This window comes from Wyeomyia smithii, chromosome 3 (assembly GCF_029784165.1).
Source record: "Wyeomyia smithii strain HCP4-BCI-WySm-NY-G18 chromosome 3, ASM2978416v1, whole genome shotgun sequence".
In the NCBI taxonomy this organism is placed as follows: Eukaryota; Metazoa; Arthropoda; class Insecta; order Diptera; family Culicidae; genus Wyeomyia; species Wyeomyia smithii.
Genome location: NC_073696.1, coordinates 12,650,953 through 12,678,208, shown reverse-complemented (window position 1 = coordinate 12,678,208; position 27,256 = coordinate 12,650,953). Strand labels below are relative to the sequence as shown.

Genomic DNA, 27,256 nt, shown 5'->3' with positions numbered 1-27,256 from the left:
CATCCGGTGGGCGTGTATTAGTTCGCTCGTTGTATGCATACGGAGTAGCGAAAATATATGACAAGAGCTGCCAAGCAACATTTTCCCCGTCATAGAGTATGCAAACGTTGATGATTTCAAAGACTTGAAATGCGCCTTAAAATGACATCACGATCTGTAAACTGCGTCAGAGAAAAATAAAAACATTTGCTTTCTTGCAAGCTATTTACAGCACATAATCAATGGTTCATGGAAACTAATTTGGACCTGTTTGAATATACATAACTCGTGCCCATCCAGAACAATATTCGCAACTTCGGCAACTCTGGTCAGACAGTATTACATATTTCCATTTCAAGTAAACACTGGGGGACGAAACGAAAGTGTTTCTAATTGGACATTTGAGGTTGACGGTTGAGATTCTGATTATGTGTGGATGAAGGGAGACAAAAATGAACCAGATCGTTGCATTCAATACAAATGCAGCGAGTGAAGTCTTGCCAACACATGCATTGCGGTGCTTGGCTTTATGTTCTCCTGCAGAAATACATACAAGCGTGTGGCCGTCATAATTTTTATTACGTTTTGTTTGTTACTTTTTGTGTATAATGCGCAGTCATAAGACACAAAAAGTAATAAAAAATTGCCCAAAAGTAATAAAATATTCCCCGTTTGCGTTGGGTGCACTGTTTTGAGGGCGATATGCATACTGAGGAATAATAGTATGCATATTATTGATGTAGATAACGATATACGATAATATCCGTTTGAAAGCGACTTATTTCATACTCGATTCTAAGCCTAAAACCGTAAATCATTCAGGCTCCGGCATGATACACGATTAAAAACCCAACTTCTGCTGATGATAATTCGCATTGTATACGAATTCGATTGTGTTGAGATATTTACGATAATTTTCATTAATTTATATACGATATGATGTTGACTGGGGTAAATGCGTAAACGTTGAAGCAATTTTTATAAGATTTGTCTTATGTTCGAGTTTCGGACCACATATCCGATTGTTTTTCGCAATACTATTGCGCAGCATGCATTCAACACGCGTTTCTTTTACTGTCAATTCAGTCTAAATAACCTATATCAGTGGCTTATTCGGACTTGAAAAAAATTATGTATTCCGGTAATCCTGGCAATTCAGTAGATCAGTCTTTACCCAGCAAGAGGCCGCCGCTTTCAACAGCTGGTTTACATTCGGCTCTAACAACAGAAGCCTCGGCTGTGAAAATCTGTGAAATTTTATGCCCCTAGTGAGGATAATTTTATCAAAGACTGAAATGAATTTTCCTAGAAGGCGATGTAGAAGCGACGAAGCCGGCGATCAATTATTCTGTCGCACTTTTACGCACTTCTGCATACACTAGGGGCACCAAAATTCACGCTATTGGCTATAATCTTTTTAGGGCAACTATTTTGAGCTTTAGATCAGAATTTTTTTGTTTTTGACGATCAGTGTTGTCGTTTTAATTAAATATTATCTACCATACCCTAATCAGTGCTGATAAAAGTCATTTTCCCCAGCAAAATTCTTCGAAAATTACAGCCAATCATTTTCAATTTTCACTTCCAATGATCGCAGCACTCTTTCAGATACACTAGATCTTCGTCCTAGTAAACGTGCTGTTATACTCAGATGAAATAGATCGCGCGCATCGTTCACGGTTACGGAATAAAATTTGACGACAAATCCAACCAAATGATCTTCACTTCAAAGCGAAAAAGAAAAACAAACAGACCACTCAACCAAAATGAACCTCACCGAAACATTTTTTCACTGGCACTGACCGATGCCTTGACAATCTTCGTTAACTGATAAACTGATTTTGTTGTCTTGCTTCCACCGCATGAAATATAATGAGGTGTTTTGACAGTTCAATTCCATGCAAAAAGCGGGAAGGGAGAACTCTGAAAGTATTGTAAAAAATAACGTTTATGGATGCTTTTTTTCACTTTCACTCAAGAGTGTCAACAAATATCAACCCTGACCCTAATACATAAACTATAAATGATCGAATACGTTTGAATTGAAATGAACAGTTTTCGATATAAAAATAAAATAAAATTTATAAAAATTTCGCCTGTAATAATGAACTGAATTTTTACCGATTTGTTGAAATTTTTACCTTTATCAATGAAATAGAGAACACAGAAATATTCAAATTCACCCTAGAACTTTTTACAACCCACATTAGCGGAACTTTCGCTAATCGCTAATCGCTAACTTTTTAATATGTAATAGTCATATCGCTATGTTTATTGCTCGTGTTTTGTAAGATTTGGACAACTTTGATCTCCCTTCCCGCTGTTTTGGTTAAACAAACGAAAACAATTACTTTTTAAAGCTATTTACAGTAAGAGGTTTACGAAACGGTATTCATATTTGATTTTGTAAAAACAAGAATAACAAAAGTTATTTAGCTTGCATTGAAAATAGATACTCTTAGGAATGTTTTAATAAAAATTCAATTATTATCTGAATCGAATAAGTAGAACCAAAGTTGTCATAATTCCAAGCGCATTGCAATTTACCAAAGTTCTTGGTGTACCGAAAATTCAATCTAGACCTTGTGCTTGTTCTTCAAAATGCTCCTGTGGCTTGTACGATAACTGGAACTCCATTCTACGGCAAAAAAACTGACAAAAGTAACTTTTGCAGTAAAGTATGTTCATCCTTCAAAGCAATTTACGTACGCCATCAGCAATGGGGTCCTAAAGTTTTAAATGGTTTTTTGATTTTTATATATCAGCTGGAAGAGTGCAATTTTCTGAGCAAAACGTGATTTAAAAAAAAATGTTTATCATTTTTCTTTGATTTTTAAATGAAGGATAAAAATCTGCTCGAAATGCCTTGAATGACAGTTCTCTCACATACCGTACATGGGTGAAACGTCATCTAAGACCTTTCGAGCAGTTTTTGAAGTAGAATACTTCTCTCAGGAAGTTCGGCTACATAGGGATGTGAAATGAAAATCTAAAACCGAAAAAAGTGAAAAATATGTCCAATTTCAAATGCTAATAAATCGGTTAGTATTCGATGGATTTCCTTCGTTCTTGCAGCAATAGATTGGAAAATCTTCTAAGATTCTTCCCAAAATAAGATAATTGTAATTTTATTATTCACACTATTGTACTATTGAAAATAGTCAAGCCTTGTCAAAACGAAAAATTCGACCTCTGATTGGTCGTTATATGCTTGCTTCCCAAGCACGGTCGACAGGATCATATACCTTGCAATTGAAAACATGCTATTTGGCCTATATAAGAGCCTGTTTCAGCCGGAGCCGCTCATTCATTCTTCGTCTCACGCTTGGTGTGTACAGACGTGTTTGTTACAACAACTGAAAGTTTTAGTTTACCTATCGCATTCGTTTATTTTACCAATCGCATTCGTTATACAACAGTACGTTGTCGTGTCCCAGCGAAATGGGAAAAACGGGTTCCAGTAAGGAGCAAAACAATAAGCGTCCTCGTGACCCTGCTGAAAAGGATGATGGAATCGCCAAGAAGATACTAGCTACTAACAAGTTTGCATCGCTGGCTGACCAAACTACCGAGAAAACGGAAAAGAAGGAGAAAATACCGCCTTTCTACATAAAAGGTTTCCCGCCTGGACTAAGGCAACACTTCAATGAACTTATCAGCAAAGGGCTGATAGCTACCCTGAGGCTATGCACGGACGGCTACAAAATCGTCGTTCCGTCCACCCCACATTACAAGGCAGTAGAGGCTTACCTGAAGCAAACAAAAGCGGAGTATTTTACTCACGATATTGCAGCTACAAAACCATTCAAAGTTGTACTGCGTGGTTTACCGGAATTGGAACTGGACGAGTTGAAAACGGAGCTTGTCGCTTGCGGCCTAGAAGTGGAAGCAGTATACAAAATGATAAGACACAACAAAGCCATCAAGTATCGTGATCAGTTATACCTGATCCACCTGACCAGGGGTTCAACTACACTGAGCACAGTGAAAACAATCACCGCCCTATTCAACATCATCGTGCAATGGGAGCGATACAAACCGATTCATCGCGATGTCACGCAGTGTTCCAATTGCTTGAACTATGGACATGGCACAATGAATTGCCACATCGAGAGTCGCTGCATGAAATGTGCAGGTCCGCATCGAACAATGGATTGTCTTGTTGAGGAAGCAGAACAAATCAAGTGTCTCAACTGTGACAAAGAGCATGCTACGAACAGCCGTTCCTGTCCAAAACGAGCAGAATTTATCAAAATTCGAAGTGAAATTGCCAATCGCCAGCGACCGTCGAATAGAAAAAGTGTACAACCTAGCGTTACACCAACCCCGCCAGCGACTTCGAGTACGTCGCCGTTTCCACCTCCTCCAACTGGTGGTGTTCCTAGCCGAGACCCCCCCGGATTTTTGAGTTATGCACAGGCTGCCAGCATGCCCCCAGCAAGTAGCAATTTGTACTCGATGGAACAGCTAGCTACGCTGTTTCTTAAACTCGATCAGCAAACAAAGGCTTGTCGCACCAACGAGGAACAGATTGCGGTCATGATGACTTTTTACTACCGTCATGGATCCATTCTTTCGAGACCTTAACTGGAACGCCCGCTCTGTGGCCAACAAGAAGTTAGAACTTCTACATTTTCTGAACACACACCACATCGATGTCGCTGCAATAACCGAAACACATTTGAAGCCGAACATAAACTTCTGCCTGCCGGAACACTCGGTAGTCAGACTGGACCGCACAACCTCAGCTGGGGGCGGGGTTGCAATCGCCATAAGGAGAGGACTACCATACGAATCACTACCGAGTTTCAACACAACCTTTGTCGAAGCTGTAGGAATCGAAATTACCACCACTGATGGACCACTCACATTTATTGCGGTCTATTGTCCGAAGCAATCTCGACGGGCAAATGGAACCACGGTGAAATTGAAGAACGACATCCAAAAGCTGTCTAGAAGAGGAGGCAATTTCGTCATCACAGGTGATCTCAATGCTCGCCACTCCGCTTGGGGTGACTCCAGGTGCAACTCAAATGGTAACATCATCGTAGAAGATTCCGAAGCTGGATATTACTATCCCGTTCATCCGGAATTGCCAACTTACATCTCTCCTGGTGGTGTAGGCTCTAAGCTTGAAATTTTTCTGACCAACATCACCGATCGATTTTCGATTCCGAAAACCATAACAGAGCTCTCCTCGGATCATCTTCCGGTCATCGCTGAGATTGGTGCTAACGTAGAGCGGCGTCAAGTTCAACAAAGAAGAAATTACCATCGTGCAAATTGGGTTCAGCTGCAGCGGTATGTTGAAAACCATCTTGATGCGGACATCACTTTGAACAGTACTGGAGACATCGATCGTACTCTACAGTCCATGATAGACGTCATCCAGGAAGCAGAGTGCCACTACATCCCATCTGTTCCAGTGACACGTAAGTTTGCGCAAATCGACGATAACACCAAGCGCATATATTCCTTGCGAAACTCGCAGAGAAGGCAATATCAACGTACCCGCAACCCTAGGCACCGATTCTACGCTAAACAGCTGACAAAAGTCGTTCAAGAACGTCTGGAGAAAGTGAAAAACAGACAGTTTGCAACCGAATTACGTAAATTGCCCAACTGCTCACGGCCATTTTGGCGTGTGGCTAAAGTGTTGAAGAACAAACCAAAACCCATTCCGCCATTAATAGTGAAAAGTGAAACTTTGCTAACTTCCCGCGAAAAGGCTTGTGCTATCTCGAACCAGCTGTCAGTGAATCGATAGTGGATTGTGGATTCGAACCAGCTGTCAGTGAATCGATAGTAATTCTGGCCCGCACACCGAATATCTTACCACCTGGTCAGCGGATAACAGTGGACGAGGTACAAAACAACATTAAATTCTCTCGGAACATGAAGGCTCCCGGATTTGACGGAGTGTTCAACCTTGTGCTCAAAAACCTTGGACCAACAGCCTTGTCTGTGGTGGAAAAAGTGCTCAACCGATGCCTTGAATTGGCGTACTTTCCAACAAAGTGGAAACTGGCGAAAGTGATTCCCATTTTGAAACCAGGAAAGGATCCCACATGCCCCAAAAGCTACCGTCCCATCAGTCTGATTTCTGCCCTCAGCAAGGTATTCGAACGATGCATCTACAGCCGTATTCTGTGCCACGCAGAAGTGAACAACATATTCCTGGACGAACAGTTCGGTTTTCGCAGAGGCCATACACAACATATCAACTGCAGAGAGTAACAAAACTCATCAATCGGAACAAGAAGCTATCTAAAACAACTGCCATGGCCTGCCTGGACATAGAAAAAGCATTCGACAACGTGTGGCACGACGGGCTTATCTACAAGCTACAGCGCTACAACTATCCCGTTTATCTAGTGAAGATTGTGCAATACTATCTTACGCTGCGCAAATCTCAGGTTTGTGTGCTGGGTGGCCTGTCTGACCCATACGACGTAGGAGCTGGTGTTCCACAGGGCAGCATCCTTGGTCCTGTTCTGTACAACTTATTCACATCAGATATTCCTGAACTACCCAATGGAGGCATCCTGTCGCTGTTTGCTGATGATACCGCCATTATGTACGAGGGCAGACAAATCAACCAAATAGTTAAAAATTTGTGTGAATGCAGCAAAAACTCAGACCATAGTCTTTCCTCATCGGAATAGTCAACGTTTGGTGCCGACAACAATGATTCGGTTGAACAATGTGGATATTCCCTGGTCGTCAAATGTTCGCTACCTTGGTTTGACCTATGATCATAAACTACTTTATCGCCCCCACATTGAACAAACAGTAACGAAAAGCTTAGTGCTAATGAAGAAGTTGTACCCGCTAATCAACCGAAAATCGAAATTATCCGTCGTGAATAAATTGTCGGTATACAAACAGGTCATCCTGCCGATGCTTCTATACGCCTCGTCGATCTGGAGAACCTGCGCGAGAACCCACCTGCAAAAGATTCAACGGATCCAGAACAAGTTCCTGAAAATGATCTTGAACGTGCCCTTCGGAACCCGAACATCAGAAGTGCATCAAATAGCTGGTTTCGATATGACCGAAAACATAATCTCTGCACACGCTGAAAACACTAAAAACAATGCACTTAACTCTAGTGCGGTGCTCATTCGTGAGCTTTATTTATAAGTAGCTAGGTATATTTATTTAATAATTAAAACTCTAATGCCGAGCATTAAAATGTAAATCATGTACGTAGAAAAGGAAAAAGTAGTAACACTTATAGTACATTAAAAACATCAGAGTTGAAAAGTTGATAAAATTGAATCTCTCACAATGTTCAAAAAACAAATGTATAATGAAAATACCGTAAGAAAAATAAAGAATATTGAATCCAAAATCCGGAACCGCTCATAATAGTTCTAGACAGCGACAACAGCAGTCGTCCTTCCTTAGCAGCAGCACTAGCCCTGTAGTTGGTCACCACGTCTCAGGAGCAGCGCGGTTCGTCTCAGCGTGTGTCGCCAGACAGCCATTATTCCCCCCGTGTTGGGGCAGCATGAAGATTGCCATCAGGAAATCCAATTTTGGAAATCAAAATGCCTTTTTGAAGGCAAATAAACAAGTCATTGGAAGTTAATAATTTTTGTCAACGCAAGCAAGTATCCTGTGTTGCATCCTAGCAATTTAAATTTGTCGCACCCGTCTTCCACAGTGCATGTTGTCCGTGTATCTTAATTCCCCCAATGTTAGGGCAGCTCAAAGGTTGTAATTAGCAACCGATTTTGAACAGCAAAATGCTTTTTTGAAGGCAAATAAAAAAATAATTGAAGGTTAATAATTTTCTGGCATCAACACAAGCAGACATTCTGTGCGGGATGCAATCAAATTCTGTTGTAGTTGTTTAATTTTCACTTTATTTAGTAAACCCCCCACTGTAGGGGCAGCGCAAAGGCTGCGATCAGCATAACCGACATTGAATAATAAACTGCCCTGTTAGTACGCATTCACAAAAGCAGTTAGTTCGACTATGCAGAGCTAATATAAAGTCGATTCAATCAATCAGCATAAACAGAATTTTGTCGTCTCCCAGCTGCCAAGTTGCAACATGATGCAACACGCAACAGCGAGCAAACGAAATCACTTGATGTTACAAACCGCAATAAGGTACGGGTTAAAACCGTTGCGTGTGTGAGAGCACCATCGGTGTTTATTCGCTGGATACACTATCTACTGAACGCAATAATCTGCTTACATGCGACATGGGGACGGGAACATTTTCTTCAACGAAGCTGCGCAACACGACACAAAACATGTTATTTTGTTGCTTCAATGAGAGTGCTATCGGTCCGGCTCGACAAAATGTTCACAAGAAATCATTTTTGTGCATCCGTGCTACGAAACTGAGGAAAAACTTTAGAAACTGAAAAAAGAGGTGGAGCTTATCAAATGATCGCTCTGAACCAGAATGAAGTCACACATATTTTTCAAGTTATATCATTCCAACACGTACGTAAAATAATTCATTCCTATTTTCATCCCTACATAAGAGCCTGTTTTAGTCGAAGCCGCTCATAGTAGTTCTGAACAGCGACGACAGCAGTCCTCCCTTAGCAGCAGCGGGAGCGAGCAGTGGGTACCATCGATAGCGTATAGCGGCCACAACTGTGGCATGGCTATGCATAGCGTAGCTGTTGCAGCGGGTATATCAGCATCGATAGTAGCAGGGTCAGCTGATGCAACGACACTCCCTTCACTAAAATGCTGTTTCAGTGTGGTAGCGGGAAGCATCAGCAGCAGGCTTGCATGAAGTGAATACATCAGCCAGCAACTTCCTCTAAGGCCTCTGCCATAGTAGACGCGAAAAGCGGCGCGAACCGATTCGCTCGGCCGTAGGTTGATGTACAGCTCTACTGATGGCTGTACATTAACCTACAGCTGAGCGAATCGGTTCGCGTCGCTTTTCGCGTCTATTATGGCAGAGGCCTAATGGGAAAGTTGTATCAGTTTGTTCAGAAGAATATTATTGTCGGTAATATTACAGAGATGCGATTGCGTAAATCCGATTTTGAATTGAACAATTGTTCTTTTGAAAACAAATAACACACTTATTTGAAGAGTTAATAGCTTTTGATTGCAATAGCAGTATAGTGACAGCCTCAGCGGTAGATGCAGATGCAGCCGGTACTTCCCTGAGGCCGATGTAAAGGTAAATGGGAGCAGCACGGCGAAACAGTTCGGGTTGTGCTTAGACGCGCGTCATTTTTCGTTGTTGATATTCCCCACATGAAACGACGCGCTTTCGTATGATAGCGGTGGTATTAGCGGTAGATGCATTTGCCAACACTTCCTCCAGTAAAGCCGTGTCTAGTTTTCAATGTGAAAACACCTTTCTCATTGTGTTGACCGTGCGCCTTAGTCTTCACTATCAAGGTAACACAGAGATGTAAGATAAACACTACATCCTATGGTAATTGAACAATTGTTCTTATAAGGACAACAAATGAATTAATGAAGATTTAATTTTGAATTAGAATACTTCTCCCAGAAAGTTCGGCTACATAGGGATGTAAAATGTAAATCTAAGACTGAAAAAAGTGAGAAAAATTTCAAATGCTAATAAATCGGTTATTTTTCGATGGATTTCCTTCGTTTTTTGCAGCAATCGATTAGAAAATCTTCTAAGATTCCTACCAAATGCATGAAATTGCAATTTTATCATTCGAACTATTGTACTATTGAAAACTCTTAAGCCTTGTCAAAACACAAAATTCGACCTCTGATTGGTCGTTATACCGCGCTTTTCCAAGCACGGTCGGCAGAGTTATGGACCTAGTAAATTGGGAATGCATCATTTGGCCTATATAAGAGCTTCATCAGATAATAAACAAATATTTCAACGGATATTAAATTGAACAACTGAAATTTGAAGAACACAAATGATTATTCGGAGAGTTAATATTTTCTCGTTTTGCGCTATTATCCAAAGTTAATTATCTTCATCTAAATGCATACTCTGACTATTATAACGTGTTTGCGTCGCATAGTGTTTGGCTACGGTCATGCAGAACGCAAATAACGGCGCGATGCGATTCGGCAAGACGAAATCTGTTGAAATGTATAGCTCTACTTCGCCTTAAAAAGAACTGTACATTTCACCACGGTAAGGCGAATCGCATCGCGCCGGCATTCGCGTTCTGCATAACCGTACACGCAAAATTTTTCCTTATTACTTTAAAAGCAATAGCGCAAAATTACCTTTTAGGTAACAAATCCATTACTTAAAAAGCAACAAAATTCTTCCCCAGTCAAGTAACAACACATACTGTCATATATTTAGCACGTGTTATGAGAGTACGACTATCTAATAATGGTCGTTTCAACCACATGCAACGTTTTTTCTGTCGAAAAATGCTCCCTTTCCACCTCAAGTCAAAAAAAATCACACACCGTCGCATAAGTTGCACATGTTACAAGTTTTTTTAATCTCCAATTCATCCGGTGGGCGTGTATTAGTTCGCTCGTTGTATGCATACGGAGTAGCGAAAAAATATGACAAGAGCTGCCAAGCAACATTTTCTCCGTCATAGAGTATGCAAACGTTGATGATTTCAAAGACTTGAAATGCGTCTTAAAATGACATCACGATCTGTAAACTGCGTTAGAGAAAAATAAAAACATTTGCTTTCTTGCAAGCTATTTACAGCACATAATCATTGGTTCATGGAAACTCATTTGGACCTGTTTGAGTATACAAAACTCGTACCCATCCAGAACAATATTCGCAACTTCGGCAACTCTGGTCAGACAGTATTACATATTTCCATTTCAAGTAAACACTGGGGGACGAAACGAAAGTGTTTCTAATTGGACATTTGAGGTTGACGGTTGAGATTCTGATTATGTGTGGATGAAGGGAGACAAAAATGAACCAGATCGTTGCATCAATACAAATGCAGCGAGTGAAGTCTTGCCAACACATGCATTGCGGTGCTTGGCTGTATGTTCTCCTGCAGAAACACATACAAGCGTGTGGCCGTCAGAATTTTTATTACTTTTTGTTTGTTACTTTTTGTGTATAATGCGCAGTCATAAGACACAAAAAGTAACAAAAAATTGCCCAAAAGTAATAAAATATTCCCCGTTTGCGTTGGGTGTAGCCTTTGTTCCGTTCCCGTTTAATGATGTCGTATTAAATGTGCATATTACAATTCGGCAGCACTTCAACTTCTCATTTGCACAAAATTTAAAAATATCCAATGAACTTCATTCAAAATATCAGACAAAAAGAAATTACAATACTGCCAATGAACGGTCAACGTTTATTTACTAGAAAGAATGACTGACACGCAAGCAGCCAGGTTATCTTTCTTGTAAAAGTATTCTACTTCAACCTTGCGGTCGTGGCTTTGCATACAACCTTCTCGTGATTTTTTATTCTTCATTCAAAAATCGAAGGAAAACGATAAATGTTTCTTTAAAAAATCACGTTTTGCTCAGAAAACGCGGCTTTTTCAAATGATATATAAAAACCGGTATAGCTTTAGGACCCAATTCACAGTTTTTCTAAATATTTCTATTGTCGCTTCTCTACAAAATTTAGCGAATTAGCGATTAGCGTTTCGAAGGCCAAAATTTTAGCGACGCTAACAGTTTCGCTAACCAGCTCAAAAATTAGCGAAATCGCTAAATCGCTAACTGAATTTTAGCGTCGCTAATTAGCGAATTAGAGAATTAGCGGAATGGTGCCCACCACTGGTCTCTATGAATCTTTTCGATTGTCGTAGCCCGCTGATGATATCCGAATTCACTTTGATGGTCCTTTTTTCCATTCATCGACTTTAGCTTTCAAAGCGCTCGATGAGACTGTACAAAAAGTTTCTTGTCACCCAGGATATGAGGGTGTTGACAGTTTGAGGAAGTGTATACAAAAGGTAAAATCTGTTAGAACATGAAAGTGCGCTCGAGTAGTTACTAGTAAAAACGAGGTCCAAAAACTATCAGTACATGTATTATTATAAGCCTATAGCCTGGTACACGCAAAAGTCTTGTACAAATAATGTGTCTTCCAGATTCGCACAAATTTTGCACTAAAATGGCACAATAAATGTGTGAAATGCATAACGCAACATTTGTACCGCGAATACGTTGACATAGATTGAAATCAGAATATATATCATACACACGAGAATCGTGATATTTCGGTAAACTTAAGTTTCAGGCGAACGAACACTGTTTCAACAAGAGCAACCTTTTGAAAATTATTATTAATACCGGTACAAATCAACATGACGATACGGACACGTTTGCGTGTACATAAGGTAAAATTCAACCTGAAATGCCACGTTCGCAGGAATTCTCTGTTATAGTACGGATTGTTAAAGTACGGACTGTTGTATTACAGGTTGTTATAGTATGGATTAAGTAATAGAAGGACACTAAACGGGAGTAAAAATATTTATACACTTATGTTCGAGCGTCTTGATAGAAAAATTTTCACTACACATTTCACTTTTTATTCACTTTCACTATTTAATTCTATCACTTTTCACTTTTCACTTGCAAATACGTATTTCGGCACTGACATAGTGCCTTCGTCAGTGCTTATTTGGACTGTCAGTGCCGAAATACGTATTTGCAAGTGAAAAGTGAAAAGTGATAGAATTAAATAGTGAAAGTGAATAAAAAGTGAAAAGTGTAGTAAAAATATTATATGTTTACTAAATGATTAAGAAATATAACACTGTTGCATACGTGATGCAATAATTATTGTATCATTAATAATGTTTTCCAAAGGGATTTACAACTCTGTTTCTCTCGCACCAATTTTGAATGAATACCCGAGTTGCTAACCGGAAAAATCTATGTCTGTCCGTTGCTATCGCTAGAATTCTGGACCAACAAAGTTAGTTGATGACCCTTGTCTGGCTAGTGAATGAGCCTCCTCATTTCCCTCGATTCCACAGTGACCAGCAACCTAGTATAAATAAACCTGGGTTTTCTTAGCCAGCTTTCGAAGCGGTAGAATGCATTCCCACACTAGTTTAAAGTGACAAAAATAAGAATTCAGAACATTTGAGCTCGAACCAAGCCATTTTTTGATGTCTGCATATGAACAGTGCAACCGATCAGCTGGACCATGGACCATCGCGCTGAACAAGTAACAAACGGACGGCAATCAACCTGGGCAAAATGTAAGTTTCAGCAACTTTGGCAATATGAGGCCGAGCGTTGTCATGCAGTAGAATCACTTTCTCGCACCTTTGTTAATATTGTGGCCGTTTTACGCACAGTGCTCAGTTTAATCGTTTTAAATTAAGGCGATACTGTTCGCCAGTGACGGTTTCGTTCGTTTTCAACAGCTCATAATAAATAACATCGACCTGGTCCCACCAAATACAAAGCATAATGGCGAAAAAGAACCATGGCCGGACAGTCCTTTTGTTGGGTTGCTGTATTGGATCTATTTTCCATCACATGCCAAGATGCGATGAAAAATAACTTCCTTTCGTGTTGTTAGAGCAATTGTTCACAAAAAAACACGTCTTTTTTCACAAAAAACGACGTCTTTTGATTTCAAATGATGATTTGGGAAAAGTAACCTTTTCCTCAAATGACGATTGTTGATCACAAAAAAATCAACATGTTCACCAAACTGAAAGTATGTGACGCCACAATAAATCATTAATATGTCAAAGCGGTTTGTTTACCAGTTGTCAAAGCTTGGTTATCGGTTTTAACCCAAAGATGCCGTCTAGAGCCAGAAATGTTCTTCCGTAATATGAACGGTGTCTTCCTAAAAATTGAATGGCGCCAAAATAGTAGGAACTGCGCAATGTACAATTCTTCCAAGCAAACAAAACTAGTGGAAAAAAGAACACAGTGGACCATTTTAAAAGTGAAAATGCACCGATACCGATATCCACCGTATACCGTATTCTGTCTTCTATAGTAGTAATCTGGAAGAGAGGTAGCGTGAACTAATAAATAAGAAAACGCTTCGCTCCCTACACAATCTTTTTTATAACAAGGATTCGAAAGAAGCTGCCAGACAGTTTTTTTACAACATTTATTTGACACGGCACAACACAAATTAATATTTCACGGAGCCAATTTAATCTAATGCCTTATGGTCTAAAATATCTTATAAGCTAAAGGCAAATTTTTTATCCTCGCTACCGACTACGAGCTGAAACTAAATCGAATACTAAAACTAACATGGTTTATTTTTATCCGAGATTCATTTCGCTGTTAAATTGGCTCTTCAAGTAGCGATAAACATGTAGCGTGTATCCAAAAGTAAAGATCTGGCGCCGCGGAATTTAGCACATGCCAGACAGTTGCGTTGCCCGAAGTCATACATTTGCAAGACTTTGTAAAAGGAGGGAATAGTGTGTAGAAAAAAACTAGATCCTCAGAGTACACTGACGATCATAATGGAACCGTGAAATCCCAAAGTCACTGGATGACTCGGAAGTACTTTTTTCTATCGAATCCATTACTAGAGATACGATCTGGTTGGAGTTGCAAATCAGGACCCCATTTTTTCTGCATAAATTTGTTCTAAATGGTTACTTCTCTTGTAGGTATGAATAAAAGTATATAACACGTAACATGTGATTGGCACTTCAAAAAAAAAAAGGGTTTCGGAATGTACGCGATTCTTAGACGGATATTTTTACGCACCACGAAAAAATGACTTTAGTGTACTTATGTATTTATTTAAGCTAGTCCTCAGACGTAGAGCGCCACCGTGAGGATCAGCGTCATATAGAGTGCAAATTTCGTACGGATCTGCAGGCTACGGGATCTTAACTGGCTACGCAATTCGTAATAAGCCCTATTCGATGCCGCAATCCGTCTCTTCTTCTCGCGGCTCCCCTCGTTGTCATGTCTTTCACATGCCACGAGAGTATCAAGTTAAACAATTTGGTCGACCACTTCGAAAGTATCCATCTCCACTGTAGCACCAACATTTGTAGAACTACCATGTTCGTTTATTACCTTTATTAATTTAAATTTCATCTGACATCGTGGTCTCAATGATATGGTTTTAAAACTAGTCTGAAGTTAAAAATACAGTTCGCAAGCGTTGCCTAAAACTGACATAAGGAACATTAAAGTGAACGTGATAGCCTTCTTGAAAACGTCTGCGTATTGTGTTGACTGGATCTGAACTGGACGCAGTACTCGTTCTGGAGCATGGATTCTCATGCGCTCCAGCAAGCTGGCACTATCGATCTCTCCGCGTAGAATTTTAACGCCAAACACAGCTTGGTTTATATTTCGACGGGACTCCAGCGGCTCTATACCTAATAGGGCACATCGATGTTCGTAAGGGGACAGGTCGTTGGGATTGCGCCATGGAAGTCTTCTTAGCGCACGACGGACAAATTTATGCTGAACAGGTTCGATTCTAGATTTCCACACAGCTTCATATGGTGACCAGACGACCGATGCGAACTCGAGTATCGAACGAACTAGGGAACAGTAGAGAGCACGTAAGCAGGTGGGGTCAATGAAGTCGTTTGCATTTTCAGGACAAAACCTTGTTGACGATTGGCTTTGTTGATTATCGCGGAATAATGCAGCTTGAATGGGAGTTGGCAGTCAAGCAATACTCCAAGATCCCTGACTTTGTCAACCTGTTCAAACATCTGATCACCGATGGCATAGTTGTATAGGATAGGTCCTTTAGGTCGTCGATATGAGATCACGTAACACTTTGCTACACTCTCTACCAGGAAGTTTGACTTGCACCAATGAACGAATTTATCTAGTAGTTTCTGGAGTTCTCTGCAATCAGCTTCATTTCGTATGATCAGGTAGATTTTCAAATCGTCAGCGTAGATAAGTACTCCCCATTCGCAAGAAGTATCGTCACGTCATTAAAAAATATCACAAACAGCAGTGGACCCAGATTGCTTCCTTGAGGCACGCCAGAGGAGGGGGTCAAGCTTTCAGATACTGTTGATTCAATTTTAACGAAGAGCTGTCTGTCGCTCAAGTAAGAGCGGAGCCAGCCGCAAATGTTGTCGGAGATTCCAAGACTATGAAGCTTAGCAAGTAGTCGGTGTATACTGCATCAACCTGGTTAAAGTCACCCAGCAAGATAAGCTTTCCTATATCGCTAAACTTTCTGCTGATTTCAGAGACAGCATCAATATGAAGCATCACAAAGATAACGTCTCGGCTTTTATCTGGTGGCAAGTACAGAACACCAATGAAGAGTGGCAGTAGCTTTGTGGCGATTTTTACCCATAGATGTTCAATGTTATTAGCAGCCGTGAACTGGACGCATATAACCGCTTTACGGCTATGAGCACGCTTCCGCCAGATTTACGCTGGCTGACCATGCTCTCAAGAGCCCGTCACCTTGCTTCAGACCATTTAACGTCGTAAATGTGTCCGATAATTCATCCGCTGTCCTGACGCTTGATGTGAAACCGTTAAGTGTCGCACGTAACAGTTTAGCTAATTTTGTTGGAAAACTATGTTCAAGCATAATTTGCCACATCTCAATGCGTTTCACTGTATCGTACGCTGCCTTAAAGTCTATAAAAGGATGATGAGTCTGAAAGTTGTGTTCTTCAAACTTTTTTGAAAGCTTTTGCCTCGATAATTACCACAGTCGAGTCTATGTCGTTTCTTGAAGATATGGCATATGAGTCTTTCCAATCAATCCGTAAGTAGTTGTTGCTCAGACTACACCCTTAGGATAATTTGGTGAATTGTACTACATAACTGCTCGCTCTTGATGATGGAATATTCGGCCTTCCCAGCGGCTTTATGGTTTTTCAGCACGTTTGCAAGCATTCTTCACCTGACGTAACTATCAATAGTTGAAATTTCCACGGGGAATTCTGGGCTAAATCGAGTTGAGTTAACCATCCATAAGAAATAAGTTTGAACAAACTTCTCTGTTGTTTTTTTTTTTGACCCATTTTCTCAGTCTCATTTTCAGTGGACACCCGTTATTCACTGACGAGAGTTAATTTTGTTTTTGGGTCTGATGGATACATCAAAGCATGGGACAAGCTAAATAAATTGGTTTCAAAAGTTTGGCGACACAAAATTTGAAGCACAATTTGGAGGAGAGCGCAATGAAACTAGGTTATGGATTTGTCAAAACTCATCAAGTAATGGTTGCTTTACAACGTTAAATCAACACTTCCAGATTCTCCGCAATCACCGAACCCCTCGATCCCATATTAAAAACAGAACAAAAAATCAGTTTTATGAAAGACTGGTAGAAAATTTATCTTCGTTGCAGCTCAAAAACTAGCCTTTTTAATGAAATAACATCTGCGTGATGTAATTACAGCAAAATGTGGTCACACCAAGTATTATTTTTAAATTATGGAGATGCTTCATGGGATTTTTGCTCGAAACGGACAAATTTTGAACTTAAGATTACTTTTTTCTACTTTAGTCGTGCTTGTAAATGGTCACAGTAGAACAACATTTTTCTGCGATAAATCATATTCTCTTACTTCAGACGGTGGCAAGCCTCGCTGCCTATATTCGTGAACAAACTTGTCAAACCAGTACTCGCCACCACGACGTTTTTTGCCTTTCTCCTAGAAAGGTATAGCAATCACTGGAAAAATCCGAAGGTATAAAAGTGGTCCCAATGGCCGAATGTCATATACCACTCGACTTCTTTCGACGAACTGAGCATTTTCGGTATGTATGTATGTATGTGTGTATGTGTGTATGTGTGTGTGTATGTGCAACTTTTTTTTCTCACTCACTTTTCTCAGAGATGGTTGGACCAATTTTCAGAAAAAAATTCTAGTTGCGCCATAGGTTGCTATTGAATTTCATTGTAATCGGATTTTTAGTTTAGAGGTTATGTATCAAAATGTAAAAATCACGAAACATCAATATCTCAGAAACCACACAACCGATTTCAATAAAACTGGTTTCAAATGATTGGGCTGTCCCCAGAACCCTTAACTTTTGAATTTCGTTATGATGTAACATATGGTTCAAAAGTTATGTAAAGAAAAGTTATCCTGAGGTTGTTAAAACTCACTCATTTTTCTCAGTGATGGCTGAACCGATTTTCACAAAATTAGTGTCAAATGAAAGGCTTAGTTGCCCCATAGGTTGCTATTGAGTTTCATTGCAATCGGATTGTAACTGTGTCCGTTGTTCATAAAAATGTGAAATCACATTATGAAAGTAAACATATTGACTTTCTCCTAACGATCACTGGCTAAGTAAAAGGTAGAAAAATGATTGAAATGGCCGAATGTCATATACTACTCAACTCAGTTCGACGTATATGTTTGTGTGTGGGTGTGCACGTGTGTATGTGCACCTTTCTTTCGTATTCACTTTTCTCAGAGATGGTCTGACCGATTCTTCCTATCTTGGTGTCGAATGAAGGCTCTATTTGCCGCTTAGGTTGCTATTGAATTTCATTGTAATCAAACTTTTAGTTTTAGCGCTGCGTCAGAATGTGAAAAACGCTCTTATATCTCAGAAGCTATGAACATAGTTGAATTCAAATAAATGGGCTTTCAAACCCTTAAACAATGAATTTCATAATGTTTAAACATGTGGTTTGAAAGTTATAGAAAGAAACGAAACCCGCAGACTGTTTAAAACTATAGTTACGATCAAAATATGTGGCCTCAACATCATTTAAATTTAATATTGTACTATTTCAATGTTTGCGGCCTTACTCGGGATTGAAGTTGAAATTAAAAGTCATTTCTATCATTTCATTTTTTGCCTTTCTTCTAGAAAGGTATAGCAATCACTGCAAAAACTAAAGGTATAAAAGTGCTCAAAAGGGCCGAATGTCGTTTACCACTCAACTGAGTTCGACGAGTTGAGCATTTTCTGCATGTGTGTGTGTGTGTAACGTCCTTCCAATCTCACTCGATTTGCTCAGAGACGGTAATCCGATTTCTAGTTTAGAGGTTATGTATCAAAATGTGAAAAATCACGAAACATCAATATCTCAGAAACTACACAACCGATATGAACAAAATTGGTTTCAATTGAACGGGCTACCCAATAAAACTCTTAACTTTTGAATTTTATGCAGATTGAACATGTGGTTCAGAAGTTATGGAAAGAAACGTGTTCTGGAGAATGTTTAATCTCACTCATGTTTCTCAAAGATGGCTGGACCGATTTTCATAAAATCAGTGTCACATGGAAGGTCTTGTTGCCCCATATGATCAAATTGATTTTTTTTGCAAACGGATTATTACTTTGCCTGTTATGTTTAAAATGTGAAATCCAGCTATAAAAAGAAACATATTCCGAAGACTACATAAATTCACTAACTTTTCTCAGAGATGGTTGACCCGATTTCCACAGAATCAGTATCAAATGAAAGGTCTAGCTGCCTCATAACACCCTATTGAATTTTGCTGTAATCAGAATGTAACTTCGTTTGTAATGTATCGAAATGTGAAAATCACGAAACTTCATTATCTTAGAAACCACTCAACAGATTTGAACAATATTGATATCGAATGAACGGGATAGTTAAGGGTTAACTAATGAATAATGATCATATTTTATACTTTAATTACAACATCAATATTTTAGAACCCAAAGAGTGAATATATCTTTTTGAATTTAAGCATTCATGTAAATCTATTTTTACAAATTATAAGTTTGAATGAGAAAGGCTGAGTCTGACCGCTAGGTGGATTAATTTAGGTTTTTCTAAACGTATTTAGACATTTTTTCTAGAAAATAAGTTTTACGCACGTTGTGTGCGAAGATTTGGGACATTACTAATAACATTGATCTTGTAAAAATATTTCTCTACAGAAATAGAATTGTAAATAAAACAAAATAACACCAATGTCAATTAGCACTTTTTCGATGCGCGAATGGCATTTGACCATCGGTTATTTGTGCCAGAGTCCACAGTCGTTTTACATTTATGAGGAAAAGCCTACTTCAACAAAAACTTACGAAGCACAATCAAATGAAAGTGTTGACCGTTCACAAGCATGACTGTGCTACATTCTGTGAAATTACTGGCAAAATTTTAGGTTAGATTTCAAACGATAATAACTTTATAACCACACGATGGGTTTTATTAATCCACATGTGGTTGGAAAGAAAACATAATGGACAATTTTGTGACATGTTAGTTATCATTATTACTTCATTGCTAAGCATTACAAATTGATGAAAAGTTTCAAGGTCGAATTTCCGGCAACAATGATCAATCACGTGCAAACATGTCTAGCATGGACGCCATTAGCAGACACTAACCGTCTGCTGTAATATCTTCTTCATTAGTATCAACAAAAAAAGATAGAATCTCCCCGTCCCAACAGGTCAACTAATGTTTGCTCCCAAGAGTCTAGACTATTGTGATGTTCCGACTTTTTTGTCTAAAAATCCACATCATCTTCCGAGGGAGGCTGGCATCACGGCTAACTAATAATACGTGCCCCGAAAGCTATCCGTTTAATTAATTAATTTATAAGTGAATTAAGCGGCCAAACTTGTTAAAAAGTGTCAAGTTGTGATCTGTGATGCTTTGTCTAAGTGAGAAAAGTGAAGGTTTTGTGAAAAACACAGTGTTCCTTGCGTGAAAGTGATAATTTTTCCTCGAATATCAATTGAAAATTGTAAGGCCAGCTAAGTTGCGTGAGTGTGAGTGCCTACTTTGTGCGTCGCGCTAACTAGCGGTTCGTTATTAACATGCGAAAATTGAATGCATGGCGGTGTGAGCGAAGAGAACGATAATATCTGAAGAGAGAGCGAAGAGAGTAGTGTTGCGCTGTGCTTGTCGGCTTTTGTTTCGCTGGTATAGGCATAACCAAAATAAAACAGATGAGTATAAGTTTTTGTATCAAATATTTTAGGAATGCATAGGCTCTGTGTGTAGTGGTTTTTAGCGGGTTTTGGACTTTTACAGAAGTGTAAATGTGTCATCTGTTGGGTGCACAAAGTGTGGTAGCTTTTCGGTTGCGGGTAGCGTTTTTTTTTTTTATATTTACAAACCAGATTGTGCGATGCACTCTCACAGGTCAAAATTGACAGTTTTACAATATAGTTTCAAAATTTATCATTCGAGCATGACAATGCGGTATGCGATTGATGCATCGTCTACAATTGTGGGTCCTGGTCCTGGGTGACATTTTATTCAGTTCTATGTTCTTGTTTTATGATTTTCCTAGCTTTTGGACAAATGTTGATGTACATAAGTAACTTTTATTTAATTATGTTGAAATCGTTTTGGGCGTGAAAATAGTTCACGACAACTGAACTTTGATTGCAATTATTGTGGCATTTTAATAATAAACTTGGAACTCTGTTTTGTTTAATATGCTTATTTGCATTTTTTTTTTAATTTTTGGGCTATGAATGCATGGAACTTTGTCAGTTTTTATACTCAGTAGGTCTTTGGTTCAAAATGTCGTGTCGCGTATGCGTCGGTAGGAGAAAATGGAGCGGTCGTGCATTATGCCCCGGTGAAACGCATCATCGGCCCGGGTGAGTTTTGTTTATCTAAGGGTTTCCGGAGTGTAGTGGGCACGCAATTGTTTGCTTCGGGGAGGTCAGCTCAATTTAGCGCGTTATTTTGACAGCGCTCAGTGTAACTATCTTAATACAGCGGTTTCGGAGTTCAATGACCATTACATCGTATAATGCTCGGGTGTGCCTTGTGGGTTTTTTTTTACTCGCTCTAACGGTTCTTTGAGCTGGTACCAGTAGTTTGCGTTCGGCGTGCGGTGCGTTTTACGAAATTCTTTCGTTTCGACTGTTAACGATTGGTTTCCGGTGATACCTAGAAACTTCGATTCTCCTATATGCCGATACAGCGATCGTGATGCGGTTCTATTTATATCGTCTTCTGATTGCCGGTTGCGCAGAGACTGAGAAATATCCATATCGGACGCGAACTTGTGTAGAAAAGATCGCACCATCAACCTCGATGGATCCAGATCAATTCCTTTCCACTAACACTAATACCTTCCTTTGATACTTGTGGATGATGCAGAGGATTCCTCGGTCTCTAGTAGCAACAAGTATTAAACTCACACTCCCGATATCCCTTCATCTATTGATCTGCATTGGGCGTGGCCAGCTACGTTATTGACCAGTGAAAAGAAAAATCACCAGGAATTGTACACTGAAAATGGCTTGCTACTCCTAGGCACCATTTTGACGGTTCTTTGTGCAATTTCAGCTGATTCTGGTCAATCGCGGGCAACACACGGGCGATCAAATATGCTATGCTATGCTATGCTATGCTATGCTATGCTAAAAATCCACATCATCTTCCCTCCATCCAGTGGAACTCGGAAGTTATTCTGGTCTGGTTACCAACCACCGGTGATCCATTTCTGGTGTTCAGCTCATGCTCGTTGATTTCAAGAAAAACTTCACTTCAGCTGTGAGATATTCCACAAGTAGCTTAAGAGTGATGGCATAAAAGTATCGTTGCGGAAAGTTCAACAAATTTCACTTTAGAAGTGATGTTCAATGTATACATGGTTCAAAGTAGCACTTTCTTCATAATATTAAGTACAGTTGAAGTATCCTTTTGCGAAATACAATGCATTTCAGACCAAAATATAAAAGTGGCGTTTGCTAGATCAACCAATTTTGCAAATGTTTACACTTATGCGATCATAGGCAGTGCAGTATACTTCAACAATAACCAACTAAAGTTCCCAATCGAGGGAGACTGTTTCAATCCCCCCGAACGTATTTTAAGCAGTTTGCATCTGATTTGCAGGGCGTTTTCTTCCGCACCCAAGATGACTACAGTTTTGGTTGATTTTTTTATACTCGATTTCAGATATTTTTGTTATGATCAGTCTTCCATATAATGTCGATACTGATATTATTTTGTAAAATTTGAACGCTCTTTTCCTAGGGGTTTATCGAAATGTGTGATCAAGCGAACAGTCCATCGCATCACGGAGCGGACCATCTGAAAAATGTGAAATGGGAAATTTACCATAACATTGAGTGAGCTATAACTGAAAATAACGTTTCATCGATATAATTGTCAAAGCTCCATCACAAAAACATTATTTAGGAATTTGAATTTTACTAACAACATAAAAACAGAGTTTCGATCTTGACGAGGAGGATGACTTGGATTTATTGAAGCGCACGGTCAATGACTTTGACGAGATGATTCGGCTTTTCAATAGACGAGTTTGTTGCGCCAGAATGTTCGGGAGAAGCCAAAATAAGGATGCTATGAGTTTTACCGAAACCGTACAGCCATCAGACGATAAAGAAACAATTTGACACACACGAATATATAGAGAAACAAGCCCGTCTCATGTATTGCACCCCTATTTGTTTTGAACTGTTCGTCCAATCAACTTGCTGTCAGAGAGTGAATTGCATAATTCTTTTAATGTATTTTAAAAAAATTATAGTTGTTGCTATAAATTTACAGAAACATACGAAAACAGCCTACAATACTTTAGAATTAAAATAAAAACTTTTTCTGAATGTAAACTTTGCGGCATTTTCTTATTGTTCTCTTTAAACTGAAAGCATCATTTCTCCCGGTTTAGAAGACAAATTTTAATGGAGTAATAGAATAAGATACCTAACACAACAAATTAAGCAGTCAAACTGTCGAATCACACTTTTACTTGAAACAGAAAACCAACCTTATTTTGAATCCAATCCAAAAGACAAGTGCCAAGCCACAAAACATGAACTAAGTTGTCACGTCTCCGCTGATTATTCTCACCCGTCGATCATTCAATAAAATCCAATACAAAACTGGTACATTGTTCCACCACTTCCGAAAATAACTCCACGACGAGTGTGACAGCAATGTCACCTGTTCAGCACATCCGATCAGTATCAAAGGAAAACGTATCTAATGCCGCACTGGGTGGTGCGATCACAACTAATTCACTACTTCACCACCTGCTGTGGCAATCTGCAGCAGCATAATTTTCCCAAATTTCACCGGACCGCTGGACCAAAACTGAATCACTCATTAGGGCAACCCAAAGCCGGTTCCGTCTAACGCCAACACTTCATACACAAACGCCAACCAGGGTTGAACTACCAGGCGCGCGCGTTTTATCACCATCAGCATACACACGGTACAGTTAATCGCGCCTTTACCGACGACGCCGAGCGCAAGTGATGTGAGACCACTGACAGACGAGGGAAAACTGAACCAACGTCGAGCGTCGATACTTTCCACACTCGACGACACAACACGCCGGGAACGGGCGGTAAGTTGCGTCACATCGCGTTGTATCTGTTGCATCGGACCGTATAACTTACCGTCCAGTAAGGCACCCGTCGTCACACTACGATGTAAACAGCACGTGTTGCGCTTCGACGGACCACCGACAGCGGCGCCAGCATGCGTAGTAAATGGCCGGCTGGAGAGCGCGCGCGGTTCCGTCTGAGAAAAGCATCCGAAGAAAGGGACGAATACGAATGACATCAACTTGGGTATGCAACATCCGCACGCTACAAGCGGGTGCGGAAAGATCTATAAACTGTTAACCCGTTGCTGGAGATGCGAAACAACCAGAGCACGGCGCTATTCTGTGTTTACCTCTAATCGTTTGTGATAAGAAATTTAGCACACCTTTGCAATCGGCCATGGCAGCTACTGGAGAAAAGCACACGCCCGCCATAAAGTTCTAAAAATAACGCGATGCCGAAGCAACGTGGAGAATGTGAGTAAAATGTAATAGAGTTTTTGTGTGACCAGCCGCAATAAAACACGTTTGTTAGGTTTGCTTTTTTCGACTAGCGATAGTATTGTGAATAAAACCATTCTTGAAACGGCGTTTCGAAATTGGTTTTAGTAATACTTTCTGGTTTCGATCTTTTGTAAATCATTCCCCAGCGTAGACTGATGACCCATCAACACTTGTAATATAGCGTTATGGTGTGTATTTTATTGTCACCGGAATTGCTGCGAACTTTATGTGACACATCACTTTATTGTGCACAAGCAGGAGAAGCATCATCGGAAATCTGAAGCGAACTATTTGTCCATCCTCCTCTGCACTGGCAAAATGACTCTGGCACTCTAGCATGATAACGCGCCGCCCAACAAGGTGATGAAGCTGCTCAAGGGACGCAGGGAGAAAAATTTTCTAATTAAATCTATCCAGACGATGGTAAAACTGATAACGAACAAAATACAATCATATCAACATTCTCAGCTGGCTGCCCACAAAAGATGATGCTTGATTGTCACATTCCAGCGGCGGCCTATATGGGACGCAGGCACCGTAACCGCAGGTGGCAGCCTTGACATTGATGACAACAGCGTTTAACGTTTGATTTTTTGCCTCTGTTGTTTACGAAGAAGTAGGTGGACGATTGAAAATAAGTTCTCTGATTTTTTTTTTATTTTAAAAGGTAATTTTATGTTCCCGTTTGAGCAAAATAAAATTTAATGTTATTGTTTTCGAAATTTGATGCCAGGGATTTGCCGGTCAAATAGAACGAGAGCAAGTGGATGGGGGCGAAATAACAAAATCGTTGTCAACAAAAAGGAGGAAATCTTGATTGAACTTTCCTATCAGATAACGAAGATGTTTTCAATTTGTTGTGCGTGCGTGGTTTATCAACGAAATTGGATTTCCCGTTAAATTTAGTCAGATGCCGAGTCGTGCGCTGGTATATGTGTGTAACACAGGAAATTCTGTAAAATATCTTACATACTACAAGGTGTTGATGATGCCACGTGGGTAATGTGAACATTCCAACACATAGCGTCATTTTTCAAGGTATGTACTCTTTTCGATGTTATCCTTGAACCGGTTCTGGATATTGTCAGTCAACAATCTAGTTTAATGCATATAGTGCTGAAACTTCTCTTTCCACCGCCTGGGTCAAGGAAATACTTGAAATATGTCTCAAACAGCTCTATTCATTTTCGGTCGTTACGGTTTTTTATTCCGACTTTTCTACCGTCTATCTTCTACCGTATCTCTTTCACTATTTTGGCATTCGGGGACCCTTTTTCTACTTCCGCAGTCCCCTTCTGTTTTGTTTCTACCGCTCAGCAACCCGTTTCCGTTTTCTTTTCAGTAACCAATATATGTCGCGATGCTCCGAAGAGCTGGTCAACTCCAACCGCGCTAAAGCTAATTGACACTAGGCCGAATTAAAAAGGTTTTTCTTTTAAAGTACATGAGGGGTTGTAGGTATAAAAGAATGAATAAGAAAATGGTAGTTGGGCTCGGTTGCAGGCTGATCAAAATTTGCCAATTTTTTAAAAAACTTCTAGATTACTTACTCCGGCCCATTTTCAACCGTTTTTTCGCCAATTCCGGTGGCCGTTTCGTTGAGTGTGTTTCCTGGAGGAGACTAGCAGCATCTTGTTCACATACGTTTGACTGCTCAGAGCTAGCCGTCGGAAAAGTACAGCGATTTTGCAACTATTGTTCCAATGCAGGATTTACTGCTGGTGTCTACACTTCACATTTATCCAAGTTAGCTGTTATGAGGTTTGTGCAAAGCTTATTGGCAACGAGAAGTTCATTAGCACTTCAACACTGTGCAGCACCTGCTTATTTGATACTCACTATTGCGTTCTAAGTTCTCTGTGTCTTCCTCCACAATCAGTGTGTAGCAGTAACAGTCGTTTTGCCTCTAGACGACTGTCATGACTCATGAGCGACTTTTACGTGTTGAATTGATATCGTTTGGAAAGTTGCTGATACTTGATCATAAAACAAGCTGACACGTCTTGTAACGCGAGTATAAGTAGATTACCATAATCATTGTTGGTTTACTTTAACTTTATCGACACGTATGAACATTTGAAAAGCAAATAAATGTTTGTCTGCTTCACAATTATGAATACCTTTAACTTTTGTAGTATTTTTTAGTTTAAGAACAACGAACATTGAAGTTAGTAGATTTAATTAATGCCACTTTCAATATTCAGTATGCAGAATAATTCTTCTGCGAATAGGTAGTATATTTCTACGAGATTTTGTGATTATGAGCAGATCAATCACTATTTTGGTATTGCTCAATTGGTTTCGAATATTTCAGGTGATGTTTCATTCTATACTCTCACACAAGATTTTTCGATTTCTATACGAACAGAAATTTAATTGGTTTTAAGCGTGTCTGTCACCGCCAGAAAATTGAGCTAACATCTGTTTTTAAATACGGTGCGGGTTTAAGTTTTATTAAATTCTAAGCTACTTTACGACGTTGTTATATTTACAATTGAAAATTCTCTGACCTATAGAAAACGTCAAAACGGACTGCGTGCATTGTCCGCCATTACCGCTCGTGGAAAGCTGGATAGGTGAGAAATTCCCTTTAAACAAACTTTTTTTTGACGTGGGACTACGTCCTT

The 27,256-nt window shown here is 39.7% G+C and overlaps 1 protein-coding gene across 6 annotated transcripts in view; it reads right to left on the bottom strand.

Moving 5' to 3' along the window:
* Nucleotides 1–24,108, bottom strand: part of LOC129726719 (calcitonin gene-related peptide type 1 receptor) — a 284,829-nt gene extending 260,721 nt beyond the window's left edge. For all 6 annotated transcript variants that reach the window (XR_008728390.1, XM_055683739.1, XM_055683738.1 and 3 more), the window contains exon 1: nucleotides 23,565–24,108. The gene's annotated coding sequence lies outside the window, so the exon portion shown is untranslated. The remainder of the gene's footprint in view (nucleotides 1–23,564) is intronic.
* Nucleotides 24,109–27,256: the final 3,148 nt, after the last annotated feature.